Source organism: Pseudorca crassidens, chromosome 11 (genome assembly GCF_039906515.1).
Source record: "Pseudorca crassidens isolate mPseCra1 chromosome 11, mPseCra1.hap1, whole genome shotgun sequence".
NCBI classification, from domain to species: Eukaryota; Metazoa; Chordata; class Mammalia; order Artiodactyla; family Delphinidae; genus Pseudorca; species Pseudorca crassidens.
The window spans coordinates 9,631,009-9,650,092 of NC_090306.1; the positions used below are offsets into that span (position 1 = coordinate 9,631,009).

Consider the following 19,084-nt stretch of genomic DNA (forward strand, 5'->3'; position numbering starts at 1 on the left):
CCACTCTCTGAGGTTACACCACCTTCCACCACTATGATCTCCGGACCACATGGCTCGTCCCACACACTAACATATTTCCCTCTTGCTGACAAATTAATCAGCTAAGATGGAAACATTACTTTATTGATACAGATGTCTATGTTAGACTCCTCTAAAAATATGTTAGGACAGGGCACCAGTTTACATCAGCATTTTCAAAGTGTGATCCAGAGATGCCCCGGTGTGAGGTCCCCGAGACCTTTTCAGGGGATCCACAATGTCAAAACTCTTTTTAGTAATACAAAGACGTTACCTGCCTTTTTCACAACAGTGAATCCAGAGAATACACAGTGTGCGATGATAATGTATCATTCTGACAGCTAAGGAAACATATGCTTGTATATTCTTGTGTTTAGAATGTTCTAAGGTAGCAAGTTTAAGGTATAAATATGCATGTTTTCAGTGTGTGCTCAGTACTTCTATGTTCCTAGCAAGAGCAATCTTTGGTTATATCGGCTATAATCTCCACTACCTCATTATCATCCAATGAATTCACTGAGGGTTTAAAGAAAAAAAAATGGAATGTTTTAAAGTTTGACGTGATGGGCTCTTCAGAAGCAAAAGACTGTTTTCAAATTAGAAGTGAAAAGTAAATGGTCAGAATGCACGGGTTGGAGCGGGGCACAGGATAGCTGAGAAACTAAGAAAGCTTTGCCCCGCTGACACTGCTGAATGTCTGCTGGGCGAAGGGTCAGTAAAAGAGATCACAGCAGTGGCCCTTCCAACGATGCAGCAGCTCATCAAATTAAATGTTAATGTCTACAAGTTAATACCTCTCCTTAAGCACTGTACTTTTGCTTTATAAGTAGACAAATCTGCAGACACGGGTGGACTTAGTTTTGTTTTTATTATTCCAGTATCCATGCCAACTAATCATCGAAGGGCTTCTTTTATGTGAATGCTTGGCAACCGATACGAGTGCTGCTGAATTACTCAAAGTACTAAATAACTTTACGAATCTCATGATTTACCCTGAAACGACCATGTTGGTATCTCCTCTGATGGTACAAAAGCAAATGGGGGGCAAAACTGCTGGCACGTCAGCGTGAATCACGGCAAGGGTACAAAACTCCACCAGTGATAATCACACTCTTCACTATCAATCGTTTCTAAACAGCCCGTTTCACAGATGCCTTTGATAAAACAGTAAAAGTTATTAATTTTATTAAATCTCACTCCTGAGAACGTGGTCTTTTCAATAATCTGTGTGATGAAATGTGAGCATTTCATCATACCGAATATGTAGAAAAAGCATTTCTACATGCCTCACACATAGGCCGTCTTGAGGAAAAGCCTTTATGCGGTTGAGTTGTGAGCTAAACTATACACTTTCTCCAGAGAATACCATCTTTGCTTTTAGCAAAAGTAACAAACCCCATTCTTTTAGAATGACTGGCAGACAACGTACTGTTATATATAATTATTTAGACTTAGGTACCTGGTATTTTCTCTGAAGTAAATAAAGGGAGCCTGATGCTTCAAGGAAAGAAACTAACAATATCTGCTGCTGACGATAAAATTTGAGCTTTCAAGAAAAAATCAGAATTTTGGAAAACTTGAACTACATACCAAAATCTTGACTGCTTCCCGCTTCCTAAAGACTTTTTGGATGAGATTCATGGTCATATTAATGAATGTGATTTGCTAAATATTGTGTAATCAAATGTGTCAACACTCAGTCAACTGTTATTTTTCAAATGACCAATGTAGGATGTTATAAGATCACACACAGGTCAAAGATCCATCCGAAGTGCAAGGTGGACCAATAGATTTTTACATTACAGAGTACAAAAAATTCATTGATAAGGTTTCAGAGTCAACGCTGCAACTAACCCTTAAGAATCGACCACTTGCTGAGTTTTGATATATCGAAGAATGTTCACAATTATATGAAAAAGACACTAAAATACCCCACCCTTTTGCTACTCTGTATCTGTGTATAGCGGGGGTTTCTTCATGTACTTCAAGCAAAGCAACATGTCACAACAGACAATATAAAAGCAGTTATGAAAATCCAGCTATCTTCTATGTAGCAATGCAGTAGAGAGAGTCTCACTACATTTTTTGTTTTGGAATAACTTTTTCATTAAAATATGTTATTTATGTTAACCTTTCATGTGTTCGTTACTTTTAAGTGAATAAGTATTTTAAACGTTTCTCAGATTTCTAATATGCTAAATATTGACAGATATAGTCCACATAAACAAAAGATCTTTGGGGTTCCAGTAATTTTTAAGAATGCAAAAGTGTCCTGACACTAAAACGTAAGAAAACCTCTGGTTTTTAACACCACAAAAAAGAGTGCTTTTAAGTATGTGTACATAACAGGATGGGCACCTGAGAATGAGTCAGAAGGTCTCGGCTCCAGGTCCGCTGCCACTTCTTACTTGCTTTGGGATTTGGATAAATTAGTCTCTCTAAGGTCTTAGTTTCCTCATCTGTGAAACAGGTAATTCATGTCCTGTTCAGAGGATAAAAGACAAAATACGTGAAAACAACTTATAAATTACAGGTGTCTTATTATTATAAGATCTCAGAGTTAAGAGTTTTAGCCTTGTGACCATATTTCTACAAAATTATCCCTATTTAAAAATTATTTTTTTTACTAAATGCAGAACTTACAGAAAATGCACAGGGGAGAGTTTCTGATTGGTCAATTAGGTCAAACGTCCAACCACATAATTTTACTGTATCAAATTCCGTCCTCTACAGTTATGATTGGTAATGTGTGTTAACTATTATGTATATTTCCAAATACACACAAAAGTACAGAAAATAGTAACAAACCCCGATGTACCCTCAACAATTATCAAAAATTTGTCAATACTGTTTCATTTCCCATTTGTGTTTGTGCCTATCCTGAACTTTTTAAAAACAAATAATAGGCGTCATTTCATTTTGCCTGGAAATACTTCCATATGTATCTTTAACAGATGAGAATTTTTTTAACATAACCATAATACCATTAATATAGATAAAAACTTCAGTTATAATTCTTAAGTATCATCTAATACACACTCCATGTTCTAATTTCCTGATTGCCTCCAAAAAAAAGAGTCTTTGTTAGTTTTTAGTTGTCTTGTAGCATCAAAATATCATTCTCACCAGTTAACTTACAAGTGAATATAAGATTATCAGCTAAAGCTGAGAAGGAAGAAGAAATAATACCATGCTTTATATACCATGTACAATTTATAAAACAAAGTCAAGAACTATTTTTCCTGAGAAATGTGCTTTTCCTCCAAGAAAACAACAAACAGAAAGAACAAGAGAAACCCACTACAAAATAGGCCAGACTGGGGACACTTGAGTATTCTGAGAAGTGACCAGAAGAGGACATAGCTCAGCTGCTCAGGAAGGGAAGAAATTGTAAGAAACCACCACCTGCCATTTCAGAAAAGATGAGGTCAGGTCAGCCCCAGGGTCAGGCAGGCTGGAGGTGAGGTCAGGGTCCAGGTCCCAGAGTGAGCATAAAGCTTAAACAAGCCGGGTGCCCAAGGCTGGAAGGCAACCACCTGCAGGCTTCAACTCAACGCTCAAAAATCAGTGCTCTAAGCTAGAGAGAGAATGCAACCACCATCAAAAGTAACTATTGGGCTTCTCTGGTGGCGCAGTGGTTGAGAGTCCGCCTGCCGATGCAGGGGACACGGGTTCGTGCCCCGGTCCGGGAAGATCCCACATGCCGCGGAGCAGCTGGGCCCGTGAGCCATGGCTGCTGAGCCTGCGCGTCCAGAGCCTGTGCTCCGCTACGGGAGAGGCCACAACAGTGAGAGGCCCGCGTACCGCAAAAAAAAAAAAAAAAAAAAAAAGTAACTATTTGTGAGAATTCAATTTACTCGGCAAACATTTGTCAAAAGTGAACTCTGCTAGGCACTATCCTAAGATATGAGTTATACTTTTTGGTCATTTATACAGTTAAACAATAAGCAGTATATGTCTCCACATGACTTTCCCTATTAATTTTAAGCAGAAGAATGGAGATATTTAATATTAATTACCTTGCCATATACCATTACAATTTATATTTATATTTTTCTGTAAACTGAAGTTTAGCCCACCCATCACCCAGACATTAAAACGAATTTGATTTCTACTGTCCTTCCCACATATGTTTGAAGAGTACACGTCACATTAGCTTTGATCACACACATCACAGACCCCTAGCATTCATCACTACGATTAGTTCTTTTCTAAATGGAGTATCTAGTTTAGAAGGAAATCAAGGAAATGTTAAAGAATCTCCCACTTCCTATGAAAATTGTTTTATTTTCCATAAGCTTATTCCAAGCGTGTCAGAATGTACTGTAGATGAAAACTGGTTAGGTGCATACAGAAAAATTTTCAAGATGTGGTTCTATAGGCACATACACTTAATATAAATCCTTTTTGAAAATCCTTTACCGCAGTTCCACCTATAATTTTTTTTAAGTTTAAAACTACAGAAAGAATGGAGAATGAGAGAACACATTTCTTAAAAAATCCTTGAGAAGTACTTCATAAATGTGTCCAAAAACATGAAAGAGTCACTAAGAAATTTTTAGCTGACACTACAAAGGACATCTTGTCAACAACAACAGTAAAACCTGGCAGTCAGACAGCTACAGAGTCCAGACTTCCCCATTTCAGAACTGACACTTTTGTATCAGGTCTACTACTTGTAGAAAAACAGTAAAAATCCTAAGTTTAAAATAATATTTCCGGTGAGACCACTAACTCCCCTATCAATCTGTAAGGAGAATGATTAACCACACAGAGCGCAACACAGCCCAAATTTACCATCGGATTCCTGCACCATGTGGATGAGGCCTGGAGGGGGTGTCACCCTTGACCCCATTTTCTGGTAACTGAGCTGAAGAGCTTACTTGTAGTTTCTGTACATCTTTTGTTTTGTGCGCTCTCATACAAGGTACCATCAAAACAAACTGTCCTTGGAGTTTAGCTTCACTTTATAGCACTACTGTGATTATCGTTCTTAATGGAGAATCTTACCTAAGTATATAGTCCAATATATACAATATATACAACTCTAAGTAAACTGTAAAGAATGACATTCACCTCACTGTAAAAACATGAGGTTCTTAGCAAATAACAGCAGAATTGCATACAAATTGTTAACAAGGAGTTAAAATCTCAAAGCGTGCATGCTTCAATCTACAAAATATTACGTAGGTTTCTTTTTAAAAATTGGTTAAAGATGAAGTCAATTAATGTGTAGACGTCTACTCAAATTGGTTTGGACTGCAAATAAATAAAAAGTTAAATCATTAACATTATTCACCAGGATATCACAGGCAAAATAGGTTATTCACAGAATAAGTGGGGCTATAAAGAACACCGTAAAATTTCCTCTACTCTGTTCATTACTATCTTCACAAGACATCACTCTCTGACATCAGATTTTCCATGTAGCGTTTACTTGTTTACTGCCCTTCTGTCTTCTCCCACTAGAATGTAAATTCCATAAGGGCAGAAACCTTATCTTATTTTCCACTCTATTCCAGGTTCGGAGAACAGTGTCTAGCACACAGCAGAGGTTCCAAACAAATCCGCTGAATGAAGGGATGGATGGATGAATGGCCTCTCCCTTTCACCTCCCCTACTTCCTTTCCTCCATACTCATGTTAACCATCCTTTGAGGCCAGGGTCAAACTCTACTATCCCTCTGAGGACTAGGTTCCCAATTCTCCAGTCTCTTTCTCCTTCATACCATGAATTTGGCACTTCCCAGCTGTCTGGTAACTGTTTATCCTTGCATATGTATATAGCTCCTTTAAAATTCTCATAATCCTCATTCTGGGCAGGGACTCGTGCCCCTAACTTTTGGTATCCACCTCAGGACGTGTAAAGAGTACACCACCAATAAACGTTCTGTTTGACTCATTCATATCTGTAGTCAATGCAGAAATCAATTTAGTTAAGTTTCAACATTTTATAACATAGCCCTCCCTTTCCAATAACTCAACTGAAATTGCAGGGGGTCCCCCTCTAGTTTTTAAATTTATCTTTGTCAATTTCAAGCTTTACATTCTCATATACACAACTATAGCTACTTATAATGCACTTTATCCATCCTCCTCCCCCAAGATTAATTTTTGTATGTAATAAAAAAATCTTGTGACTTTTTGATGATACCTACAATGAGGTATCTAACCCCAATCAAGATGGAGGTAAAGTTTCATCACTCTCTTCCTGTTGCTGAGGTATTGGAGGGTATTTTTTCTTTTTATGCCTTTTTCCTTTCATGTCAAGATGTATCCCATTTCCTTCTTCCCTGATCATAGCCCTGGCAAGCTTTTATTATTTCTTTGTACCTGTCCTTGGTAATCTGCCTCAGATCCTCCTTTTTGAGCCACTCCTGTTTCCTTCAGTCATTTATTTGATTACATTTCAAACTTCTCAGTTTGTGTATGAGACTGGCGTCTTCTTAAAGCCTGAGCCTGCTTCTTTAAATCTGGCCAAACTTTATGAACCCTATATCCTTTCACAAAGCCAACCAACGCTTGGTCATCTGGGCTAAATGAAATGTACAAAAATATCAGATTATCCACAACACAACATAATCAGAAAAAATGTGACATCTGGCTTTGGAATATATCATATCAAGATTTACTTTCTTAATTATATTTTTGCTTAAGCCACCGTTAGAAACATTTTCTTTTATGATGGTGGATATCTGTCTTGGTTTTAAATTTTGACACAGTTAATTGTTTTTAAAAAGCCAATCAAACATCAACTGTGGTTTTTCCTATGAAGCCTTTTTAACTAGTTTTTTCAATCTGTTGAAAACTGTCATAAAATCTGGTTTCTGTTTCCCCTGATTTATTTCTTCCCTGTTCTTGGGCTTCTGATCCAAATCAGCTTACCCTATATTAATTTACTTCTTTAATTTAAAGTACCATTTGCTTGAGAACGCAAAGCATTATAAAAACATTACACATCTAGTGAAATTTTCAGCCCAAATAACACTGGATAGAAAACTCTGTTTTTTGTTTTTTGTTTTTTTTGATACTCCAGGAGAAGTTGGGTTTCTAGGATATATTACACTGGTAATGCTAGCAAATTATATTTAGTGGGCTATTACGATTGGCTGAAAAATAGAAAAACATTAATTTTGAACAGCTATGTAAGTCAGCTTCATCAATATATAATCCCATAGGCCAAAAACTCTATAGAATTAAATTCCCGATACAGGCGTTTATAGAAAAGAGCATCAGAACAAACTCACACATCAACCCTGGCCCTTCTCCTGACCCCAGCCTAAACTGCACCAATCTCAGACTTGATCTCAGCCTCACTGCCGCAAATGAGTTTCTAATGTTTAAGAAAAAGGAAAAGAACTAGGTTAACAGGATCTTCTCTTTTGCCCCCTTTTCAGTTACTGCCATTAAGCTTTTGTTCAAAGAGATCCTTAATCCTTAATTTTACATGACCGTTTTCACTTTACAGCTATTCAATTATTTTACATTCAAATGCGCAGTTACAGCACTTGAACCTATTTTTTTTCATGTTATTCACCATACTACCAGCAGAATTAAGAATAAACTCATTTCTACTTTTTCCCCCCATGTAGAATTTTGATAAGTACAAATTATTTTTACCTAAAAGCCAACTTTTGGGCTGGTGCCTTTTAGGCGAAGTTTTTACATAAGATGTTAAATGTTAACCCCCCAAAAACCTTTTTAACAACAAGGTTTCACACAGTCACCAAACTCAGTTAAATTCCAGAACTTTACTTAAAAAACAAAAACAAAAAACTTTCACAGTGCCTAGTCACATTTTGACTAAAATCCCCATTCAAAGCCCCAAATTTTTAGTTTTTTAATTTACCTTCTCCAGGCTGCTGCCTTCACCAAACACAGAATTCCACAAGTCTCAATTAACTCCGGCCTCCCCAGCTGTTTATCCAATACACATGATTCTCAAGCAAAGGTGAATAATTCACAAATGACTAATTCAATTGGTAAGAATTCTTTTTTTCTTTTAAAAATTTACCTCGACTTCAAAAATCTCTTTTCAGAATAGCATAAATCCTTTAAGGAAACAGTTGTCACCTATGTGCACTCATAAGATGAGTGGCTTAAAGAGGCATTTTTCTGACAGTCTAAGTTCCCCAAATACTAGTCATAAGGTCTTTCATGGATGGTAAATTTCACACACACACACACACACACACACACACACGCACACGCACACACACACCGGAAGGAAAGGAAAGAAACATACCTGGTCATTTTCTAAACAGGTTTGATAGGTTTGGTTCCCTCGTAAGAGCAGAGTATTTACTTACAATCTTTTAAAGCAGAAGTGGCAGCCAGAGCACTGGGTAAATAAAAACTTCACAGAGGTTTAAAAACCCTGCGTCTTAACTCACTTCCCCCTGATTCAAGGGGACGGCACTGCAAACCCCAGGGCAAATGAGATTATGTAACAGGTTTTTCCTCTCTACTTTATTAATCACAGGCTGGTTGGAGGTGTGCTTTCTCAAAACGATTTGAGGCACCCAGGACTTGATTTAGGATCTCTGCAGCTGACGTCTGATACATTTCCTTAGGCTTTTGCAGGATCCATTCATTTTAAGATCTACTTGCATTTTCTCGAGTTAATTACCGGGCTGCTGCTGTTGTCGTTTTAAGGAAATAAACCCGGCAGCACCTGAAAACTTCAGTTTTGCACCAATATCTTCCTCCCCTGTGTTTCATTCCGTGAAACTACACATGATAAACACAGACCTTCGGTCGTCTCCCTGGGCTTTTTCCTTTCTCACGTTTTACGACTGGTGTAAATAAATAAGTCACTGGCGCACCGGGCCGGGCCCCCAACACCGGGCCTCAGGGGTCCCAGGAGGAAAAGCGAGTTGACTGAAGAAAGCAACCCCGTCACCACCCCGGTGGCCGCGCGGCTTACGCCAAAGGCGAGCTGGGGATAATGGGAACCGTCAGGCCGGGGCCCCACTTGGCAGGCGTGTTGTGTAACAGTCGCGCCTGGAAGTGAGCAGCTTCTCCCGCGAAGGGACCGCGTCGGCGGCGGCTCCTGGCGGCGGGACTCGGCCGTCCGGCCCGAGGCCCCCGCCCCCCGCCCCCCGCGCCGGCCCCCCCGCAGGGCCCCCCTCCCCCGCTTCCCACGCGCGCGCCGCTCCGGCCCGCGGTCGCCCCCCCACCCCGCCCTGGACCCCGGGCCCGGCCGCTGGGAGGGCAGCGCCGGCGGGGCGCGCGGACGAGCGTCCACGCTACCGGCGCGGCGGGAGCCCGGCCCCGCGCCCTCCCACCCCGCAGTCCGCGCGGCCACTTACTTTCGGGGCCGCCGACCTCCCGGCTCCCTCGGGGGGGGGGGAACGAAAGTCGTCACGGCGTCTCCCCGCGGGGCCCCCTCGCCTCCCGGACCCGCGAGGCGCCGCGACGGAGCCGGGAGGGCGGCTGCGCTCCCGCTCGCGTCCGTCCCGTCGCGCTCTCCTCCTCCTCTTCTTTTCGCTATATTATCTTCTCCTGCTCGGAGGGGCGGGAGGCTCGGGACGCGCGGAGCCGTTTGCAACTTTTCTTCGCTCTTTCTCTCTAACCCCCCACCCCCGATCAGCCTTGAAAAAACACTGTCGAAAGGGGCGAGGAACCTGGGAGGTGGAGGTGGCGGCGGGGACGCGGAGGGGGTTGGGAGAGGTGATGGTGGTCGTTTGAAAACTGCTCAGAGCCCCCCAAACAGGGATACCCAGAAAGAGGGGGAAAGGCGGGGGGCTGGGGGGTGGGGGGTTGGGGGGAAAGAGAAAGAGTCGCTGGTCAGGAAACTTCAAGCGCGGATGAGGTCATTGGTTTAAAAATAAAGAGATGGCGTCACTTGAAACCAATCCCAGTGAATGAACTCAGCGGAGCCCCGGGGAAAGGAGGAGACAGGCGAGGGCAGGGCGGTGGGCGCCGGGCGGGGCCGTGCGCCCGCCGGAGCTCGGAGCGCGGCTCGGCGCCTGGTCGCGGCCTCTCGGGGAGGGGGTCGGGTCCCGTTCAGTTCCGGGGTCCGGCGGCTCCGGGACAGGTTCCGCGGGCGCCGTTGGGAGGAGCCGGGCGGCCCGGGGAGTCGGCCCCGCGGCCTCCTCCTTCTGCGCCCGCGCGCCCGCCTGCCGCCCCCGTGGCCCCTGATCTCCGACCCCCGGCCCCCGTGGCCGGGGCTCGGCCGCGCGCCTTCAGCGCTGCGCCCCAACAGGTATTTCAGGGTGTTCCCCCCCCCGCCCCTCGGCGCCCCAGCGAGGCGCAGAGCCTTTTCCGCCTCCTTGGGCTGTTTCCAGCTGCCTCCCCAGCGTGAAGAAACGCCAACAATGATTTGAGAGCATTACAATCGCTCTTTAAAAAGTGACGAATCTAAAACGCAGGGCGCTGCCGTCTCTTAAGAAAGAGAAGCTACAGGTACTTTAAGAAAAAAATCACACTCAGGTGGTCAAGCGCTTAGCTCCCTCTGTGTGTTTGTCGTTGAAAGCCCTCACCTGAATGCTCCTAGCATTCATTACTTTACTGTGCTTCTATTTACTTATTATTTCTATTTACATTTGTAAATTAATGAGCACGAGCAGGCTAAAATGCTCTTCACAGGTATGTTCTGTATCGGGCAGCACAGACCAGAGGTTCACCGCCTCTTGCGAAGTGCAAGAGCAAGACCCCGTTGATTTAACTTCACACACTTCGTGCATTTTTTATTTGGATTCATTAAAATAGCTTTGTTTTGAAACTACGTTACAAACTTTGGGAAACTAGAGACCCGAGGTGGTGACAAACCAGGACTTAGAATCACTGAACAGGACAATCGGAGCTTTATTCTAGTGTGCTTTGAGCATTTGAGCATGAAGCTGCTTCTACTGAGAAGTACTCACGTGGATATCACATAACAAAGATGTGATTAATGACGGAAAAGCACACTGCGAGCGGACTGCCCCATGAGCCAGAATTTGTGTGTAGGAATAGTAGCTCCTAAAATATTCCATTTACAATGTACTGGATTTGGGACATTGGTCCCTAAAGGCCAATCTTTGTTGGGGAATGTCCGTTTAGACACTGCCTGGGGCTTTCTGTTGTTCTGTTTTTGTTTTTGATTGGTAAAAGAACTGAGAAGCAGGTTTGGGGTTCATCTAACGAAAGATGAAACATCTCCATTCTCCTTTTCTGCCTTTAAATCCTGCAGCTTAAGTGCATTCGTTATTATAATCATTTAAGGTTAGTATTAGGGTAAGCCTCTAGGAACTTCCGGCCCATCTTTTACAGGAGGAAAAGGAGCCCATCTGGAGAGGGGGAGAGCGCTGAGCACTCGAGGCAGTAAAAGAAGCCTGAAGGCCGTGGATGCGGAGCCGACTTTCTGCCTCTGCCTTTGACCTCTTTAAGACTTCTGCAGAGGGGAAGCCATCTCTCCCGCGACGCCCTGCTCTCTGGTGGCCGGGGATTGTTACTGCAGCTCCAATGGATTACTGCCTATGCTCTTAAAGAAAACCTCTAAAAATCGACTGCGCATATAGACCTGCTGTTTCTAGAACGGTTTCAAAGGGGTTGTTGGAGAGGATCTGCATCTCCAGTCTGACTAGCTGGAGGAGTTGGGATTTGGGGGAAGGAAGGAAAAGAGAGAGAATCCTTGTCCTGGAGGTGGAGAGCATGGATCTTGAAGACTTCTTTAGATGCTGCAGCTCCGGGCGCCTTATTCTGACACGTCTTGAAACCTCTCTCGACTTTCTTCATTTAAACAACAATTAAATTGGAGCGCCTTCCATGTATGTGGTGCTATGATAGCTATTATGGGAGTCTCCCAGTGCACATCATCTAACTAGGGAACGAGACATGGATTAAAACTAATGAAAAACTAAATTAATGATTGAGTGGCATACGATATTGGTTAAAAGAGTCCAGTGGAGAAAAGGAGCGATGTCAGCTGGGGTTTGATAGTTAAGATCTAGTTTGGGGTAAGAGGGTTCAGCTGAGGGACGATTCTAGAGGGGAAATGGCAGGAGTGAAGACATGGAGATGGAATGCATAAGGGGTATTCAGGTAAGGGATGAGTAGACCCTTCCAACAGTAGTAGAGATTGGGGTGTAGCAATCAAGAATTAGGCTGAATTTGAGACTTAGAGGCACACTGCAGAGGTACATGAATGGTAGGATACATAGCTTGTTAGTAGTCCAGCAAATAAATACTGAACAAGTTTCCTTCACTAAAGGGTACATTCCTCCTTGTTCTACTAAAAGAGCTTCTGTATATGCCAACAACAAACAGGTAGGAGCAAATGTAAAACGGTATTTATTGATATAGTTGCTCCAAAGAGTATGAAGTATTTAGGTATAAATCTCACAAATCGTGTACAGGATCTGTATGCTGAAAATTATAAAATGCTGATTACAAAAAATTAAAGAAGACCTAAATAATTGGCTTGGAAGCCCCAATATAGTAAATACGTCAGTTTTTCTCAAGTCGATTTATAGATTTAACAGAATTCCTATCAGTAACCCCAGCAAGGTGTTTTTGGTAGGCATAGGCCAGCTTAACCTAAAACTGCTTCCAGTATGTTTAAGGAATTGAGTGAGTGCTAGGTTCCCCAAAAGCAGACAAACGGCTCATGTATTTAGGGCGCCAGCAAAGCAGGGGCTCGAAGGTCCTACAATCAGATCATCTGGAAAGAAGCTATTTTTGTTTCAGTACATGTAAGTGTACGGTTTAGTACTGTTTCTAGTTAGAGTTTAATATGAGAGAGGCGCACCAAATTTTTTGGTCAGAATTAAAGATGGAAGAGGAGCGCCATCTTTAGTGCTGAGATCCCCCTAAGGTGTTTGTTTGTTTTTTAATGTATTTATTTATTTTTGGCTACGTTAGGTCTTTGTTGCTGCTTGCGGGCTTTCTCTAGTTGCGGTGAGCGGGGGCTGCTCTTCGTTGCGGTGCGCGGGCTTCTCATTGCGGTGGCTTCTCTTGTGTGGAGCACGGGTTCTAGGCACACGGGCTCAGTAGCTGTGGCGCACGGGCTTAGTTCCTCTGCGGCATGTGGGATCTTCCCAGACCAGGGCTCGAACCCGTGTCCCCTGCGTTGACAGGTGGATTCCCAACCACTGCGCCACCAGGGAAGTCCCCCTTAAGGTTTTTATCTGTCCCTGGCTCTGGGACTGCGGTTATAACTGAGAGGCAAGGCCCCTTCCCTCATGGAACTAACATTCTCGTGGGGAGAGAAGGCAAAAACAGCCAGGGCTGTAACAAGATCAGTTTTACTGGAGAAAACTGGGTGTTGTGAGAGCGCACGGTTGAGGGTGGGGTGAAGGTGGTTGGCGGAGACATTCCTGAGGAGGGGGCGCTTGAACTGAAGCCTGAATGCGAGCAGGGATGTGGTCTGGGCAGGGGCAGCAGGTCACTCGAGACTGTTCAGCAGAAACAGAGTGACTTGTAGGGAGGGAGTCGGTATGTTCCCAGGGCAAAAGGGAGGCCAGTGGAGCTCAAAAGTATAAAGCGATGGCGAACAGGAGCCAGACCATACAGGACCTTACAATGCACAGTAAGGAATCTGCATTCTCCTCTGCAAGATTTAAGCAGGTTAGCACATGACCTGGTTTATGAAGAAGATATTTACAAGTAAGCATAAGAGTTTAGTTTTGAAACGGGAGTTTTGATAATATTCTATAAATATTTAATTTAGCAGCTCCCTCTTCCAATGGGAAGTAAGCATTTCTGATAATTTCGTTTTATCTCCAGGGATCCCATTAATGTTCCCAAATCAAATATTCTTAGCCTAGGGTTCATGGCTTCCAGGGAGTACGTGGACGGGCTTCAGACGGTCCAGGAGCCCCCTAAAATTTTGTACGTATATGCTTATGTGTGTTTTCCTGTGAGTGGGTCCCTCGCTTTCAACAGGTTTTCAAAGCATTTTCAATACACACACAAAACGAATAAGACCTACTTTACCTTTAAGTCTTGGCTGTGTTTTTTGGATGGTAGTTGCTGCTACTGTCCTAGGGCTTGTGGTCCCATACAAACGAATCACAGCTCTAGAAGGAACCAAGTTCTGCCTCAAAGAGGTGACACTATGTTGGAAGAGAGCACTCTTCTGGCAGAGTAGGAGGCAATGTTCTAAGAGTTTGTCTCTGAAGGAAGTTTCTGGAAGAAAATCTTACCTCTGTGACGTGAGAACAAGAAGACACCTAAGACATTATCTGATGCCCTCCCACTCACTTTACATAAAAGGGAGTGAAGGTCCAGAGAGGTTAAGTGGCTTGCCCAAGAATGCACAGCTAGTTAGGGACTAAACTGGGATTAGAAACAGTTCTCCCATCTTTCAGTACAATGCTCCATGCTCCTCACTGGAAGGTTTATGAAGAACCTGGACCAAGTATAGTGCTTAAAAGTCTAATGGGAATGAAGTGTTCAATTCCATTCAATTAAATTAAACAAATACATGCTCATTTGTAAGCAAATGGAAGGAAGGAGGGAGGTGAAGGTGTTTGAAAACATACAATCCCCTCTCTGAAAGAGATGAAAAGCCTCAACGTCAAATTAAGATGTACAACCAAGAAAGAATAAATGGCAACAACCCTGTTATCAGTGTATGTCTGATCTTTGTGTGGCAAATATGTAAACAGACACAATAAATTACAAAAACTAGATGACTTTTCACTTATCAGTTAGGCAAAGATTTTTAAAACGGGTATGGGACTTCCCTGGTGGCGCAGTGGTCAAGAATCCTACTGCTAATGCAGGGTACACGGGTTCGAGCCCTGGTCCAGGAAGATCCCACATGCCGCGGAGCAACTAAGCTCGTGCACCACAACTACTGAGCCTGCGCTCTAGAGCCCAGGAGCCATGACTACTGAAGCCCGCGCACCTAGATCCCGTGCTCCACAGTAAGAGAAGCCACCACAATGAGAAGCCTGCACACCGCAATGAAGAGTAGCCCCTGCTCGCTGCAACTAGAGAAAGCCCACGCGCAGCAACAAAGACCCAACGCAGCCAAAAATAAATAAATAAATAAATAATTGATTCTTTAAACAAACAAACAAAAAACCAGGTAATCCCAGGATTGAGTCAAGAGTGTGGAGACACAGGTAAGCAGAAAGAAAGGCAGTGGACGTGGCTGTTACAGAATGCTAAGAAAAAAGCGTTTCAAGCAGGGAAGGAGTGTGTTTCAAGTGAACTAATACTCAGAGAAGATAAGGTCTAAAAAGTTTTCCTTGATTTGGCAATTAAGTGGCCGTGAAGAGGGTGGTTTCACCAAAGACAGTCTTGCAAGATTGCAGTGAGTTCACCAGGGAATGAGAAACAGTGGAATAGGAACTATTTTTTCAAGGAGATTGCGTGTCAAGGGGAGAAAAAAATCTCCTGCCCAGCTTCAGGCAAATGTAGGACATTTCAATCCTACAAAGATCCTAAGGACCTGCTAACCAGACTATGTGGTTGTTTTTGTTTGTTTGTTTGTTTGTTTGCGGTACGCGGGCCTCTCACTGCTGTGGCCTCTCCCGTTGCGGAGCACAGGCTCCGGACACGCAGGCTCAGCGGCCATGGCTCATGGGCCCAGCCGCTCCACGGCATGCGGGATCCTCCCGGACCGGGGCACGAACCCGCGTCCCCCGCATCGGCAGGCGGACCCCCAACCACTGCACCACCAGGGAAGCCCTGGTTGTTTTATTTTAATCAAACAATTCATAACAAACAGGTATTCGGAAGCGCCCTGAGAAATGAGAATCTCTCAGTCGCAATCTCAGGAGAGCTGCGGGTGGACTTTTGCTATCTACAGCCCAAACTTGATTTCCAATGTTATGTAGAACACACATTTGGGGGTTTTGTCAAGGTTGCTTTGACAAGTCTTTTAATAACTGTGAAATAAAATATTAAGAATAAAAGAATTCTCATATCTAATATCAGATGTATTTATCTTTCAAAAGGCTGAAAAGTTCTTTTATAAATGATAGCGGTCGTAGGGGGGGAAAGTAAATCAAAGCTAAAAACTATTTGTGAATTTCGCTTCTTTTCATCTGACTCTAAAGGAAAATAATTGGAGTGAATGCAGTGATGTCCTTTTCTTCCTCTGATATAAAGAATATGAAAAAGTGGTGTCTGTTTTTGAAGACCAGTGATCTTTAAATGGTTCTTCCATTTTCTGAGCAAGTGTAGCTCTCGAAGTGCTCAGTGGTTTTCTGGACTAAAAATGACAATGTTCAATAATAATTCGTGTTTATAAATGTAAACATTACCTTTGGGAACAGTCTTAAACTAGTAACAGAACCTCTCATTTAACATTGGTTAAACAGCAAGATAGTATATTCTGACCAAATGCTTAAAAAGTACTTTTTAAAATTTGTGTAAAGTCAGTGTTTTAGTGTATTGAAGAAAAACATCTAGTTCTCTTTAGATCACTGAGTTTTTAGGACTATCTCAAGCCACTACTATATGGGAAGCAGCCGCATAGCACAGGGAGATCAGCTCAGTGCTCTGTGACCACCTAGAGGGGTGGGATAGTGAGGGTGGGAGGGAGACGCAAGAGGGAGGAGATATGGGGATATATGTATATGTATAGCTGATTCACTTTGTATAAAGCAGAAACTAACACACCATTGTAAAGCAAGTATACTCCAATAAAGATGTTAAAAAGAAAAAAACACTACTATAAAGAAACTAGAAATTAAATGGAATTTGAAAATAAACTAATATCACCATGTTAAATCCAACACAGAAACACTCAGCTCTTTGTACAAGGTATATACTGGGTTTTTAACTCTCATAACAACCAGAAGAGTTAGGTGTTATTATTTTCTTTTCTATTTTACAGTGGAGGAAATTGAGGCTGAGAAAGTTTAAGGAGTTGGCTCAGAGACGCAGAACTAGGAAATCGCAAGTTAGAACTCAACCCAAGTTTTCTTACAGGTTTCGTGGAGAAGATCAAGAAAATACAAAATAGAAGTAGTTCAAAGTAGTACTACAAGCAATGCCACTCCCTTAGAATGCACTTTTATGATTATGGGTCAAACTTAGATAAATAATGAAGTTGGAAAAAAGCTACGGAAGTTGGAAAAAATGAGGGCTGTCTGAGCTGGGGCAGAACAGCCAGCTCCAGAGTCCAGCTCTGCCGCATACTGGCTACGTAACTTGTGGGAAACTTCGTTTCCTCATCTTCAATATGAAGGTTGTTAACACCAACCGTCCAGAGCTGTTGTGGGTTTCAAATGACTACCAAGGAAAGCGTCAAATATAATGCATAATCCCACACGGTAAATACTCACTACATACTGATTCCTTCCTTTTTAGGAAGGGCTGTATGTAGAACAGACTTAGATAGTGAACAATAGATTGAATTGGGATATTAAAAGAGAAGGGGAAGCTCATTCCAGGAAGAGAAAACACACAGTTGGAGACACAGCAGGGAAAAGGTGTTTAAAATAGTTTAACTGAAGCAGAACATTTGTATTCAACCGTTTATAATAAGCCTGGAAAGTGTTCTGGGGCCAGATTACACAGGGCCTCAGCCAAAAAAACTAGCTTTTCTATTATAAGTAGCAGGGAATGATCGATAATTTGGTTCCTTTTTAAAAATTATGCTTTATTGGTCTTATCTTCTATCATAAAGCAATACATATCCATTGCTAAAAGTCTGTGAATTACAGTAACATGTAAAGTGTAAAGAAGAAAATTCAAATCACCTTATTCAATGGTTACCCTTGGGAGAGAGAGAAAAGTTTTTTATTGCTCTATCCTTTGGTAGTATTTTGACTCAGTTTTTCTTTTACCAGATACATTTGTTGTCTTACCACTAGTAATGAAGTTTATAAATATATGGAAACACTAAGCAGATTTACATAACCTTTTTTTTTTTTAGCGGTACGCGGGCCTCTCACTGTTGTGGCCTCTCCCGTTGCGGAGCACAGGCTCCGGACGCGCAGGCTCAGCGGCCATGGCTCACGGGCCCAGCCGCTCCGCGGCACGTGGGATCCTCCCGGACCGGGGCACGAACCCGTGTCCCCTGCATCGGCAGGCGGACTCTCAACAACTGCGCCACCAGGGAAGCCCTACATAACCTTTTTTAATGCAAAGATTTGCCTCTAAAAAGTGGAATTGCATATTTGGAATGGTCAGATGACCAATGAGAGCTCCCCAATGCTGGAACAAATGAAGTTTAACCTACAAACTTATAGGGTATAATGTTTGCTTATCTTTATTATGTATCTGGCCCTATAATTTCAACCTATAGTTGTAACAGTTTTTCCTTTTAATTTTAATACAATGAAGTTATTTAATTTTTCAAAAAAATATTGCCACCATCACACTGTCCAAGGATAACCTTTGGGGACATCTGGACGTATCTTCTCTAGTTTAAAGGTTTGAACTCAGAAAAAGATGGGATAAAAGTGGGATTTTAGGTGGCTTAGTCTGACCAAAGCATATTAGAAAGATCTGAGGAAGGGGAATCATAGAACAAGAGAGACTGTATTGGGCTCTAGCAATAACTGAGGCATAAGTCAAAGAGAGCCAAGGTTGATACAGTGGCAATGGACACGGAAACGACTGCAAGAAATAGTACAGAGGAGGACTGAGAGAACTTGGTGATTCATGAGCTCTGGAGGGCGGAGGAGATGAGTAATTAAAGATGACGCTGGGCTTCCCTGGTGGTGCAGTGGTTGAGAGTCCGCCTGCCAGTGCAGGGGACACGGGTTCGTGCCCCGGTCTGGGAAGATCCCACATGCCGCGGAGCGGCTGGGCCCGCGAGCCATGGCCGCTGAGCCTGCGCGTCCGGAGCCTGTGCTCCACAACGGGAGAGGCCACAACAGTGAGAGGTCCGCGTACCGCAAAAAAAAAAAAAAAAAAGATGATGCTAAGGTGTCACCTTCGGCAACTTACATAAGCTTCAATTTCCTCAGCTATAAAATAGGGTTAATAATCGTACCTTCCACATAGGGTTGTTGGGAGGATTCAATGGATGACGTCTAAAACACTTAGCACAATAACTGGAATGTATTCTCAATAAGGGTTAGCCGTCACTGTTCTTACAGCTGCTGAGTCTAGATGACAGGGTTAATGATGAAATTCTTAAAAGAAATAGCAAAGTCAGGGTGGAGGTCAGACTG

At 42.9% G+C, this 19,084-nt stretch overlaps 1 protein-coding gene across 7 annotated transcripts in view; it reads right to left on the reverse strand.

Moving 5' to 3' along the window:
- The window catches only part of DUSP16 (dual specificity phosphatase 16), a 177,392-nt gene that overhangs the window by 75,831 nt on the left and 82,477 nt on the right, over positions 1–19,084 (reverse strand). For 2 of the 7 annotated variants that reach the window (XM_067695721.1, XM_067695717.1), the window contains exons 1-2: positions 9,329–9,799; positions 2,377–2,500 (exon numbers count right to left, since the gene is read on the reverse strand). The gene's annotated coding sequence lies outside the window, so the exon portion shown is untranslated. Of the gene's footprint in view, positions 1–2,376; positions 2,501–8,262; positions 9,089–9,328; positions 9,800–19,084 lie in introns of those variants that run through there. The other 5 variants (XM_067695716.1, XM_067695715.1, XM_067695720.1 and 2 more) reach the window with 4 other exon arrangements.